This window comes from Megalobrama amblycephala, linkage group LG4, assembly GCF_018812025.1.
Source record: "Megalobrama amblycephala isolate DHTTF-2021 linkage group LG4, ASM1881202v1, whole genome shotgun sequence".
Lineage (NCBI taxonomy): Eukaryota > Metazoa > Chordata > Actinopteri > Cypriniformes > Xenocyprididae > Megalobrama > Megalobrama amblycephala.
The window spans coordinates 9,369,959-9,382,008 of NC_063047.1; the positions used below are offsets into that span (position 1 = coordinate 9,369,959).

The 12,050-nt window shown below is 37.1% G+C and overlaps 1 protein-coding gene across 6 annotated transcripts in view; it reads right to left on the bottom strand.

Annotated features, from left to right (window-relative positions):
- The window catches only part of tncb (tenascin Cb), a 100,352-nt gene that overhangs the window by 83,622 nt on the left and 4,680 nt on the right, over window positions 1-12,050 (bottom strand). For 5 of the 6 annotated variants that reach the window (XM_048187297.1, XM_048187298.1, XM_048187301.1 and 2 more), the window contains exons 2-3: window positions 7,650-7,824; window positions 6,406-6,442 (exon numbers count right to left, since the gene is read on the bottom strand). The gene's annotated coding sequence lies outside the window, so the exon portion shown is untranslated. Of the gene's footprint in view, window positions 1-104; window positions 380-6,405; window positions 6,443-7,649; window positions 7,825-12,050 lie in introns of those variants that run through there. The other variant, XM_048187299.1, reaches the window with a different exon arrangement.

Sequence of the window (12,050 nt, forward strand, 5' to 3'; positions counted from 1 at the left end):
ACTAACAGTAAACAAATATATAAAGACCTTATGCCTTTCGGGTGGTGCTTAATAAACGTTATACCTGTAAATCAACTCTGATGAACTGTAATAAAGTGCCTCACCTTCCTTACTGCCATATAGTATCACTCTGGAGGCTGTAAACCGGATCACGAACAGTTTTTACTTGTTATCCTCCCTGAGTAGCACATTTCTAGCACAGTCTCTGTTTTTATTGTCTCTTTGTATTGATATTCGTTCACAAAGCAGTCCGGTGTGAAATGATTCGCGCAGACATAAACGAACTTCGACAGAACTGAGGGAGCATTTTCCTGGAAAACCAAGTTAATCCACCTCGTTTTCAGCAGCTCAGATTTATGGAGTAAATGAAGAGAGCTCTGTGGATTAATCCATCCAGCTACAGAACACTTAAAACGCTTGGGAGACATTCTCGTCAGTGCAGCAATGGCGGACTCGCTGTAAACAACTTGCTCAGGGCGGTTCTATGTTCAAACTTAAGTGTCAGTCAACACTGTGGGCGGGGCCTGTGGCTTTTGTGACATCACACTGCCAGCGATCTGGAAACGGCTTGTTCTTAGACACTGCTTATGATTTGTGGAGATTAAAAAAAAAGGAGTGGGTGGTTTTTTACACTATAGGGTGGTTGTGTACACACACTGCCAACACACATTTATGTCCAAACACCAGGCAAAAATGAATTTTGCATAATAGGTCCCCTTTAAAGGGTTAAAGGTGTAAGGTAAAAAAAAAAAAAAAAAAAAAAAAAAAACACACATAGTGAAACACTTTTCTACAGCAATAAACTGTAAATAAATTTTACAGCAACAAACTACAGAAAAACAGTAATTTACTGGCAACTCTGTTGCCAGTAGATTACCGTAAAATCGTGAAAAAACAGCAATGTATTGTAAAACGTAACAGTCAAATTTATTAAATGAAACAGGTTAATTTCACTGAAGTATTAGTGAAATTTAATAGAACTCAATAACTGATCAGTAGAGTAAATGTGGAATTGAAGTGGTATTTTATGTGTTTTTGCACAAGATGAGTTTTGTGGGTCACCATTGTGCTGAAGAGTAGAGCATGTGCTTCAGTCAGTGATGAGCTGACAAACACTGATGTTATGCTGCATGTTGCTTTATTTAAAGGCAGTAACTGTGTAGTTACTGATACAGTGAGAATCTCTTAGCTAATTTTAATTGCACATGCTGTTGTTAGCTAGCAATTGTCTGCAAGAGATTTAAGCTGACTTGATGTTTCTAGTTTTAATAATTTTAATTAATTTGGTTATTTTCACTTTAATAATATTCTATTAATAATATTGAGTGCATGGTATTTTTACAGCAACATGCTGTAATGTAGATTATGGTAAATAACTGTAAAATTAACAGTAAATTATTGGCAACTTTTTGCCAGTATTTTACTGTAAATTCACAGGACAATTTTTTTTTACAGTGTAGGCGCCAAGAACCGGGCCTGCTTATATATAATGCGAGCCTTTGTGTACATTGCCCTGGTGCCAAGAGGAGAGTCATTCTCTGTCATTGAACCTGAAAGCATGCTGGAACATTGTGTTAGTGAATTAAGTATCCAAACACTGTTACATAACTGGCCATGAAGGCTGAGAAAAAGTCAGAATGTTTTCTATATTCAAGTTTATAATACAACATACATTATTGCTTGGGGGAAATACACATGAACGGAGCAGAGACTGAGGGCTTGTCGTCTGAACTGCATCAGAAGGCCAGGTGATTTATTCTCAACTGCCTTTTTCGTTCTAATCACAGGACCAGAGCACCATTGGAATGTGCCCCAATCACTAGCAACAGAAATTGTAGGAAACACAGCTGTCTCTTCCTGTCTCTTGTACACTCTCTCTGGATTTTAATGACTTCTGTTGCGCCTTACTCATAGTCTGTTCATTCATTCTCTCATACAGTAAGTTCTAAAGTAAACTGTGGAAAAGAAGCCAATACCACAGAAAAACTGACTCATCTAAAAAGCGCCAACGCAATCCAAATGAAAGCATTTGAGAAAGTCTTGACACAGTGGTGCATGGACAATAGTGCTCTGTTCCAGGCAGCTGGGCTCCTCTCCTCGGGCTTTGCCTGAGGTCAGGGCTTCCCCAGTGACATCACTGCTCAGCTGATTTTAAGCATCCGTTTTTCATTATTTCAGGGTAGACACAAAGGCGGACAAACTTGTCCACGTCACAAAAGAACTAAAGGGACAGGAAGTCTGATTCCGAATTTCATTATCTGTGAATGGTTTTATATGACAATTTCTCAAAAATTTAATTCAAAACATGACATTATTAAAAGTGTGTTTTACTTTATAATTAACCAAAGTCTTCAATTGAACAAATAAGAAATACTCTAGGTAATTAAGCTATTTTTCACATTATATTAAACATTAATTATATCCCAAGGGCCATGTCCTTTGGTCAATATGCCAATCTAATGCCAACATTAAAAGACAGAATTTAGGATTTTTAAAAAAATGGGAAGTGCAACAATAACGTGACCCAGCTGGAGTGTTCCTGCTCCAGATTTGAGAGCTTTTAAAAGCTCAGGCCTGGAGCCATAGACTGCTTTCAGAAATGAAGAGACAGAAAGAAAAAAAGAGAGAAAGAAACAAAAGAGTAGATGTTGTATAGGAATGATTCGTTTTGTAGTGAACGAGCACTGTGAAAGTTAATCGATACTACTGGTGTGGACTGCTGCTGAAAACCCATCCTCATAGTAGACTGAGGACTGAGGTAATGATGTCTCCAGTGGATTCTCAGTACTGAACTAAAACATCTGATTCAGACAGAAAGAAAGTGAAAGAAAGTGACATTTGTGCTATTTGATGCAAAAATTTGATGTCCAGCCTGATTCAGGTTTGTTCGTACTGTATATAATGTTTACACATACATTTGTGTACATTTGCATATACACTGAAACATGTAATAAAAGCATACTGACAGCATCTAAAAAATAAAAGTATTTACGCACTCTATGCATAGCTTCATAAAAGTAAAAATCATTTTCAACACTGATAATAAGCAGCAAATCAGAATATTAGAATGATTTCTGAAGGATCATGTGGCACTGAAGATGAATAATGGCTGCTGAAAATTCAGCTTTACCATCACAGGTGTAAATTACATTTTAAAATATATTAAAATAGAAAACAGTTCGTTTAAATAGCAATATTTCACAAAATAACTTTTTACTGTATTTTTGATTATAAAATTAATGCAGCCTTTAGAAACTTCTTTCAAAAACATTAAAATCTTACTGACCCCCAACTTTTGAATGGTAGTGATAAATGTAAATGACAATAATTTGTTACAATATATCATTATATACATTTTTATATCAAATACAACAAAATTTTTATTCCACGAATTCAATAGTCTAATAAACTTATTTAATGATTAAACGCATATGTTTTAGATAATGTCAGTATGTTAATAAGGTACATTTCTGTATCTATATCCAGTAAATGTATGAAAATGGATGTGTAATGGAATCACAGTTTACATATATGAATACATGCGGTTACTAATGAGATCACGTTGATATGCAACTTCTTTGCTCGTGTCCTCTTATAAGGACATCATCTCAGTGCCTGCATGGATTTCAAAAACATACTGTCTTAATGCAACCAACTTGTGTTGAACTGTCCTTCTATAGAAAAGAGAAAATAAGCTGTTTTCCATCATATTTAAGAGTAAAGTCACAAAATACCTTGGATAATTCTTCAAGGAAATTACTTCTGGATAAGTAACAAAAATTCTGTGCATTTAAATATGTTATTTGCATTCAAGTTGCAATAGCTCAGAGCAAGAACGGTAGTGACATCTGGAAATGATCAAGTTTCAAGAAGTTAAGGAGTAAATGGACAATAATTTCACAGGCTTAACTTTATCCGGGTGCATTACACAGATGGAAAATAATGCAGTTCACTTACATTTCTCACATTTTCTGACACAATGTCAACTATGTGATAATGGTGTTGAATCCTGTTATGCACTTCTCTGGATTCCAAAATACATTGTGATTGAAACAGAAACTGAGATCTATGACATTTCTCACTGTTTATCTTTCCTTTTGGGGTCAATACTACCTACAACAGGGGCACTTGCTGCCACAGGTCAGTGCGCATGGCACCAATTAAGAGTTCAACAAGATGTCTACAGACATTAGTATAGGCTTTGTGAATAAGCGAACCAGACGTGTCTAGGTTTTAAAACTACATGGAGACAAGGCGAAATGAAGGACCTGATTAGCATTAACTTTAAAAGAATATTCCAAATTCAATACAAGTTAAGCTCAGTCCACACCACTTGTGGCATAATGATGTTAGTGTAGGGGGGGAAGCTTAGGTTCTATGTAAAGTTATATCCAGTTTTATGGCTTCATTGCATTGACAACACAATGCCTAAACAACCATACAAATGACTAGAACAACTTTACAGCTCTAATAATACATGTTTTAACATATAACATTAATGTAAGTACTTTTTACAAAATCATAAGCTTCATATTTTTGCTTGTAAATCCTCCAGAAAATAGCCCCATTTACTTACATTGTAAGCGTCTCAAAGTAACCTCGATTTTTGGAGGTAATTTTTCCAAGGTAATTTTGCCACAAATGCTTGAGCCAATTAAGCTTAACTTGTATTGAATCCAGAATATTTCTTTAATGCCGTTTCTGAGTGGAAGCAGAGAAAAAGTGACTTGTGAACAAACTTTAACACTAATAGTTTTAAACGAAGGCCATTTTAGAGGGTATACATAGCAAACAGTACATCTTTGTTTTCCCTCTGAGGTCATGACCTCCTGTGCCTTGCCAGAAGGTTTGCAGACATTTCACAGTCTAGGTGAACCCCTGCTACTTTATGTATGTTTATACAAAGCATTGTGCCATGCTACAGAGTTAGACTGAGACCTTTAGTCATCCATCAATGTCTCTCCGGACTTCCTCTGTCTGTAGGCCACCATTTCATTCATTATGCACTTGTTTCTCAAACACTTACAAAGTCCTAAGTTTATGAGTAACACTTTATAATAAGGTCCCATTATTTATCCCATTATTAATTACTGAATTAACTAACATTAAACAATAGATGTGCTACAGTATTAATCTTTATTAACGCTTGCCAATAAAAATACAACTGTACATTGTTAGTTCATGTTAGTTCAGGTCAACAGATACAACATTTGATTTTAGTAATGTATTAGTAAATGATGAAATTAACATTAAAGCTGCTGTCCGCGATGTTTAGCCCTCTAGCGGTTAATAAACAGAACTGCACGCGTCTTGCGGAGGAACATTGTAGCCGGATCTACTTTTCTAGGTGTATGTCTATGGCGAGTCACGCAGTTACTGTGATACTCTGCGGCGAGTCCTACCAGTCCGGTCTGAAATAGTCCGAATATAAACACTTATTATAAGTGTACCATAATGATTCAGGATAAGACAAAAACACGGTTTGGAAAAAGGATTCATGTTGCATATTCTCATTATATACTTTTTGTAAATTTTTAACACAAAAAAAGTTGCGGACTGCAGCTTTAAGATTAATAAATTCTTTGGAAGTATTTTTCATTGTTAGTTGATGTTAACTAATGATAAAAAAAGGAACCATATTGTAAAGTGTTACCACTTTTTGTTTTATTTCATTTTTCTTTTTGAGATGATTGAAAACAATATCCCAATGTTTCAGATTCAGGATGAGGAAAAACAAATGTTTCACACAAAAACTGTTTCCTCACACAAGTCCCACAAGGCTTCAAGACGGAGGGAAATTGACTCGAGCTGTCCTCAATGAGAACGATTTCTTCTCAGAGTAACTGAAACAAAATTTGGTGCCGGAGTGTTCACAGCCTTGGGCCTGTGAAATCCCCAATCTATTACTGCATCCAGCAGAGGGGCAAAATGAGTTCACCATGTTGTAGAGGTGTCTAGGCCTCTACTCAACATCTCTCGCTCTCTCTCGTTCCCTAGAACCACAGAGGGACCACTTATGCTGTCCTCTCCTTTTCTTAGCCTCCTTCTGTTATATAATTCAATGCTACTGTTTAAACACCTCTACTTCAGACCTCCAAACAGAAGTGTAGCCACCAAATAACTGTTATTATCGTAGAACACCACATTATACCATGCAAACTACAGATACGCTCCAGGTGCCCATGTAGGTGCATGACCTGTAAAACTATGCTAGTGACAAGATCAAAGTAGAAGGTTATTTTAAAAGGTGTAACATTGTCTGTAGGCTATGTCTGGAGAACTAAATAAATAAGCAGAGGTAATCTGTAAAAATTAAGAGAAGGTGTTGAAAGTAATAAGAGGTTTTGGGCAGTAAGTAACTGAAAGTAGCAATGAAAAATGAAAACTCTGTTATCAGTTACTCACCCTCATTTAGTCCCAAATCTGTATGCCTTTCCAACTTCTGTGGAACACAAAAGAAGATAACTGAATAAACATAAGTTTGGGTGAATGCACTACAATGGCAGAACATTGTGTTTCACTTTAACACTTAATAAAGCACACAAGAGTGAAAAAGTACATGTGGCTGGCTGTTCACTGCCAGGTGTGTTTTGTGTGAACTTTTTGTGATATGTAACCCACTTTATAGTAAAATCATGAATGAAATGCACCTTAGTTTGCCAAATACCAGAAAAAGAATGAGGAATTCATCCAACCAGATTTTAAATCAACTATACACGCACACATTGGGTTTCCATATTTTATAGGGACTTTCCATAGACAATTATTTTTAGACTGTACAAACTGTATATTCTATCCCCTAACCTAGCCATCACAGAAAACTTTCTCTGTGTATTATATTATATATATATATATATATATATATATATGTAAGATATTTTAAAGTTTTTGAAATAAGTCTCTTATGCTCACCATAGCTGCATTTACTTGGATCAAAAATTTAGTAAAAACAGTAGTATTGTAAAATATTGTTACAATTAACCATTTCCTATTTTATTATACAGTATCTTAAGTCATTTATTCTTGTGATGGCGAAGCTGAATTTTCAGCAGCCACTACTCCAGTCTTCAATGTCACAGGAATCATTTTATTTTCTGATTTGGCACTATGTTGTGCTGCTTATATTTTTGTGGAAACCATGATAATTTTTTCAGGATTCTACGAGGAGTTGACAGTTCAAAAGAAAAGCATTTATATGAAATGGAATACTTGATGTAAACTATGTAAAAGTCTTTATTATCACTTTTAATCAATTGAATGCATAATTAATATATAAATAGATATAAATGGATCCTTTAAGTAGTAAGCTACTTTATTACTGCAGCTACATATTTCTTCAAAAGAGAGACTTGTTTAATTTTGAGTATTTGTTTCAAAATAGCTTCCTCAACACTGCTAAAATGTTATCTAAAATGATAGGCTGATTTTAAATACTAAAACCTGTTTCAGGTGGATTTTAAATATTTGTGGTCTTCAATCATACCATTCGCCTTGTTAGATCATGTCCCCATTCTGTTCTTATACCTCCTGAGAGCTTTTGAGAAAGGTGGAGCATCATCATATATTCTGTGCTTTGCTCTGTATTTATATTCTTGAAATTTATTTAATTTCTTTAAAACAGACATCCTTTTTATTTCCAAATGACCCACTTTTTGAGTTGTGTTTTTCATGTCCCCTTCAATTTCCTCTGTAGATGTTGGAGCCGTGGCACAGTGGGTGGTGCACGTGCTCATAGGAACATAGGTTTGGGTCCATCCTGTGCCATTTCCCCAACCTGTTCCTCCTTTCTCCCTCTTTCAGCTTCCCTGTCTACTTCTCACTGTCCTGTACAGAAAAGATAAAAGCCCATTTAAAAGAAAAGTTTCTCATTAGCTGCGAAGACAAAGCATGTTACTTGAAAGTTTAACATGAAGATCAAGCTACTACATCAGTCAACATAGTGCAAAATGCGCAACAAAGTGCTAACATCTGTGAAACTGCTTGCGCCAAGCTGAACATACTGCAGACATGCAATAAACCCCTGCTTATACACTTCCTAATGAGAGCCATATTGAGTTCCTGCTTTTTCGAACAGTTTTTTCCCTTTCTCGCAGGCTTTTGCAGATGTGAAGGGAAATTCTTAATTTAGCACCATGCCTCTCCACGTCAGCAACGCTCGATCAGCGAGAACACAAGCCCCTCGAACAAAAACAGTAGCCGTTGACAAGAAAAACACAGCCTTTTCGAGAGGCCCTCCTGTCTCACAGTAGCCATGTTCCTGAAAGGAAAATAAAGCCTGGTGATCCAGGGGGTTGAGAGACAGAGCCTCCTCCACATCTAACCACACAAACCTCTGCTGGGTTATAAAACCACTGAAGAATGGATTCATTGTTGAGTGCGAGGACATTTCACAAGGAAAATTAGATGAAGACTGAGTTGATAGCCAAGCCTAAAGAGCTACTTGAAGACTCAAGGACAGCTAACTTCAACAAACTTTAAATCACCATGAAAGTCTTTTCTTTTTAATTGCTTGCAACTTTTCAAATCATAATGTAATAGGAAATGTGGACTAAATGGCTGTGGTTTTCATCCAAATCAATTAAAATTCTATTCGAATAGAAAAAAGATATATATATAAAAGTTGTTCTCCAGACATTTTTAAATACATTTTCTTGTTTGGAGGAATTCTTCTCAAAATTACTTTCACTGTTCTGTTCCAGCTGTACATTCCAAGCACCTGGTGTTCCAGAACATTTCAGGTTTTCTTCAATAAATCAGTCTACTGTAAAAGCCAAAACTTGTCAGTTTCCAGTTGGTTTAAATCTTTTCATAAAATCATACTCAATGCGTACAATGCTGAGCAGCTCTGAAACAGGCTCTGTATTTTGCCACAAAGTGTGTTATGCATAGTTATGTAATTTGCAAAATGGCAGTGTTAGATGTCACTGCCATTTGTAAACTGCTTTAGCAAGAATCTGGCGAAAGCATAAATGTAACAATGTAATGTGTAGGTTTTTTTTTTCAAAACAGCCTACGTAGTTATCTGCCTTCTAAAAATGTGGTCGCATTTACTGTTTGCCCAATTTTCACATGTGAAATGCAATAATTTCGATAGGAATCAACACTATCAGGAATTTTGCATGATCAACATTTTTGGTGCATATTTGCTGCATTGACTAGCTGAAAGACTCTTGGTTTGAAAGCTATGCTTCATTCAGCACTACACTATTGACAATGGATCTTTCTTCTTGGCCACAACATTTCACAGATATTTTGCTATTGTGACCACACATTTAAGCAGCATATTTACCTTCATGCCATGGATCCTCATAAGCAAGCAGCAACTTACAGGATGCTCCTTTATTGTTAGTGAGTGTGCAGTTGTTTCCCTTTTACTATGCTCCTTTATTGTTAACATGTTGCTAAGCTAACAGCACAATACTCTAATAAGCATAAAACTAAAATAAAACAAAACAAAATTGCTTGTCATTGCATTGAACTGTTTATCTATACTTTTGAGTATTGAATGGCATACAAGTAAATTTATAATCAACATTTTTCATCCACCACCTTGGATTTATTTATTTATTTTGATACAGTATTCTTAGCCTTAAAATGTGGCTAAAATAAGACATCATATACTGTATAGTATAAATAAGTTGGCTATGTAGTGGCTCAGTTTTGTGTCATTGTGAACATACCTATGAGGCCTTAAAATATTTTTGAAAGATTTTGAAATGGACCATTTCTAAGCTACAACAAAAACCTATATACAGACTGCTGTGGAATTCAAATTCACTGACAACCTTTAGCAGGAAGGCAGGCAGGCATCTCAGTTTACAGGGGCTGGACAATGAAACTGAAACACCTGGTTTTTAGACCACAATAATTTATTAGTATAGTGTAGGGCCTCCTTTTGTGGCTAATACAGCATCAATTCGTCTTGGGAATAACAAATACAAGTCCTGCACAGTTCCTCTTCCAGAACAGTGGCCAGGTCACTATGTGTTGTTGGTGCTCCTCCAAAATACCCCAAAGTGGCTCAAAAATATTTAGATCTGCTGACTGTGCAGGCCATGCGAGATGTTCTTGCTGTCTTTCTGTGTGTATTGGTGCATTATCTTGCTGATACATGGCACCCCCTTCAGGGTACAATGTTTGAACCATTAGGTGCATATGGATCTCCAGAATGGTTCGGTAGTCCTTGGCAGTGACGTGCCCATCAAGCACAGTATGGCAGGGAATGCCATCCCACCCTAAACCATCACTGATCCGTTCCTGTGCTTCACTCTGGGCACACAGAAGCCTGGGAGTCTAGCCTCTTTGGGGCTTATCCACATCGTAACTCCTGGATGTGGGAAAGACAGTGAAGGTGGACTCGTCAGAGAACAATACAGGTTTCACACTGTCCACAGCCCATGATTTGCACTGTTGGCACCAGTGCAAACTGATAATTGGCAATGGCACAAGTGACCAAAGGTTTAGCTATAGCAGCCTGACTATGAATATTGACTCTGTAGAGTTCCTGACAAACAGTTTTGGTGGAAACAGGAGTCAAGCTGGGCATTTAATTCTGCCTTAATTTGAACAGCTGTGGTTTTGTTTTTTGGATACAGGCTGGGTTAGTACATAAACATCCCTTTCAGACAGCTTCATCTTGCATCAACAGTTACACCTGTTGGATGTGGTTCGACCTTGGTGGAGGCATGTCAGCATTACTCTGGATACCATAGCTCTCAATACACCACAAAGACCTGCTGTCCTGGTCACAGATGAGCCAACAAGAAGAGCACCAACAATTTGTCCTCTTTTGAACTCTGATATGTCTCCCATTATGTTGTGTGAATTGCAATATTTTATGTGCAGCTGTGCTATTGCTCTGCTACCGTCACACTCTGCTCTTACTGAAGGAATGAGCAATCAGTGGAGATTAGCCACCAGGCAATGCATGTATAGGTGTGAATCCTCCAACACTAGATTGGACAGTGTTTCAGTTTTATAGCCCAACCCCTATAAATATCAATACTCTCAAGCACACAGACAAGTTGAGCTGCCCATCCTGAAAGAATGCATGGATAAACCTTTGATACTCTCATAATTCACTCCTTTCTGCCACATAAGCATGCTAGTTTTCTTGCCATGCTTTTAGTCTTAAACATGACAAACGACTCCCTTCCTGTAAGGAATTTCTTTTGATTTGCTGGAATTTCTGGTGCATATAGTTCATTTAGGCACTACCAGATGGGGGTAAAAAGTAGAAAATTAACTGTTTCTCCTACATGTGAAAGGAACGCCATAAATTATCTAAATGTTACTGTTTGACAGCCTTCTGCACACTCAAGGAACCATTGATTTGAAATTCCCTCTACAGAAGATAAATACGGCCTTTAAAAACTCTTAAGGGTGCGTTCATTTCGTGATCTACATACTCTCGAGACTATTCCTTGAAATTAGAGAAAATGCTGCTCTGCTCTGTTTGGATTTAAATTGCATCATTAGTGGCTTCGGTTAGTTACGTACATGCTGAAATGTGGTCACGGAAGAAAACGTTATATGTTTGATATAACTAAAGTGCACAGTGGAAACATTTTGCAGTCATGAACCGCAACACAGTGGTGAGCGATGTCCACCCAATGCACATTGAGCAATCCCTTCAGACCTTGCTTTCACCCCCAGCCCTTTCACCTTTCATATGCTTGTGCATTCAAACCACTTGTCGCCACCTGTCCAATTAGAATGCAGCAGAGAAAGAAGAGAAATGACCTAGACAACCTTAGGGCCCCTTTTTACTGACATGTACCAATCCAGCATCCTGCTGAGGTGTCATTAGATACTCTCGGCCTCCTGGGAGCAACTGCACTGCTCTCAACTTTGGACCATATTTTTGACCTTGAGAACTGGGGTGTGTACCTTACAGGGGCCAGTTTTGACCTCTGACCTTCTGCTTTTATTGGCCATGCTGAGTTAACGAAGTGTTGAGATGACACTATGAATTTTAAAGCTGGAGATGAAACCAGGAGAAGCTTAATACTCATTTTGGATTGGAAATTCACCAATGTACATACTACAAG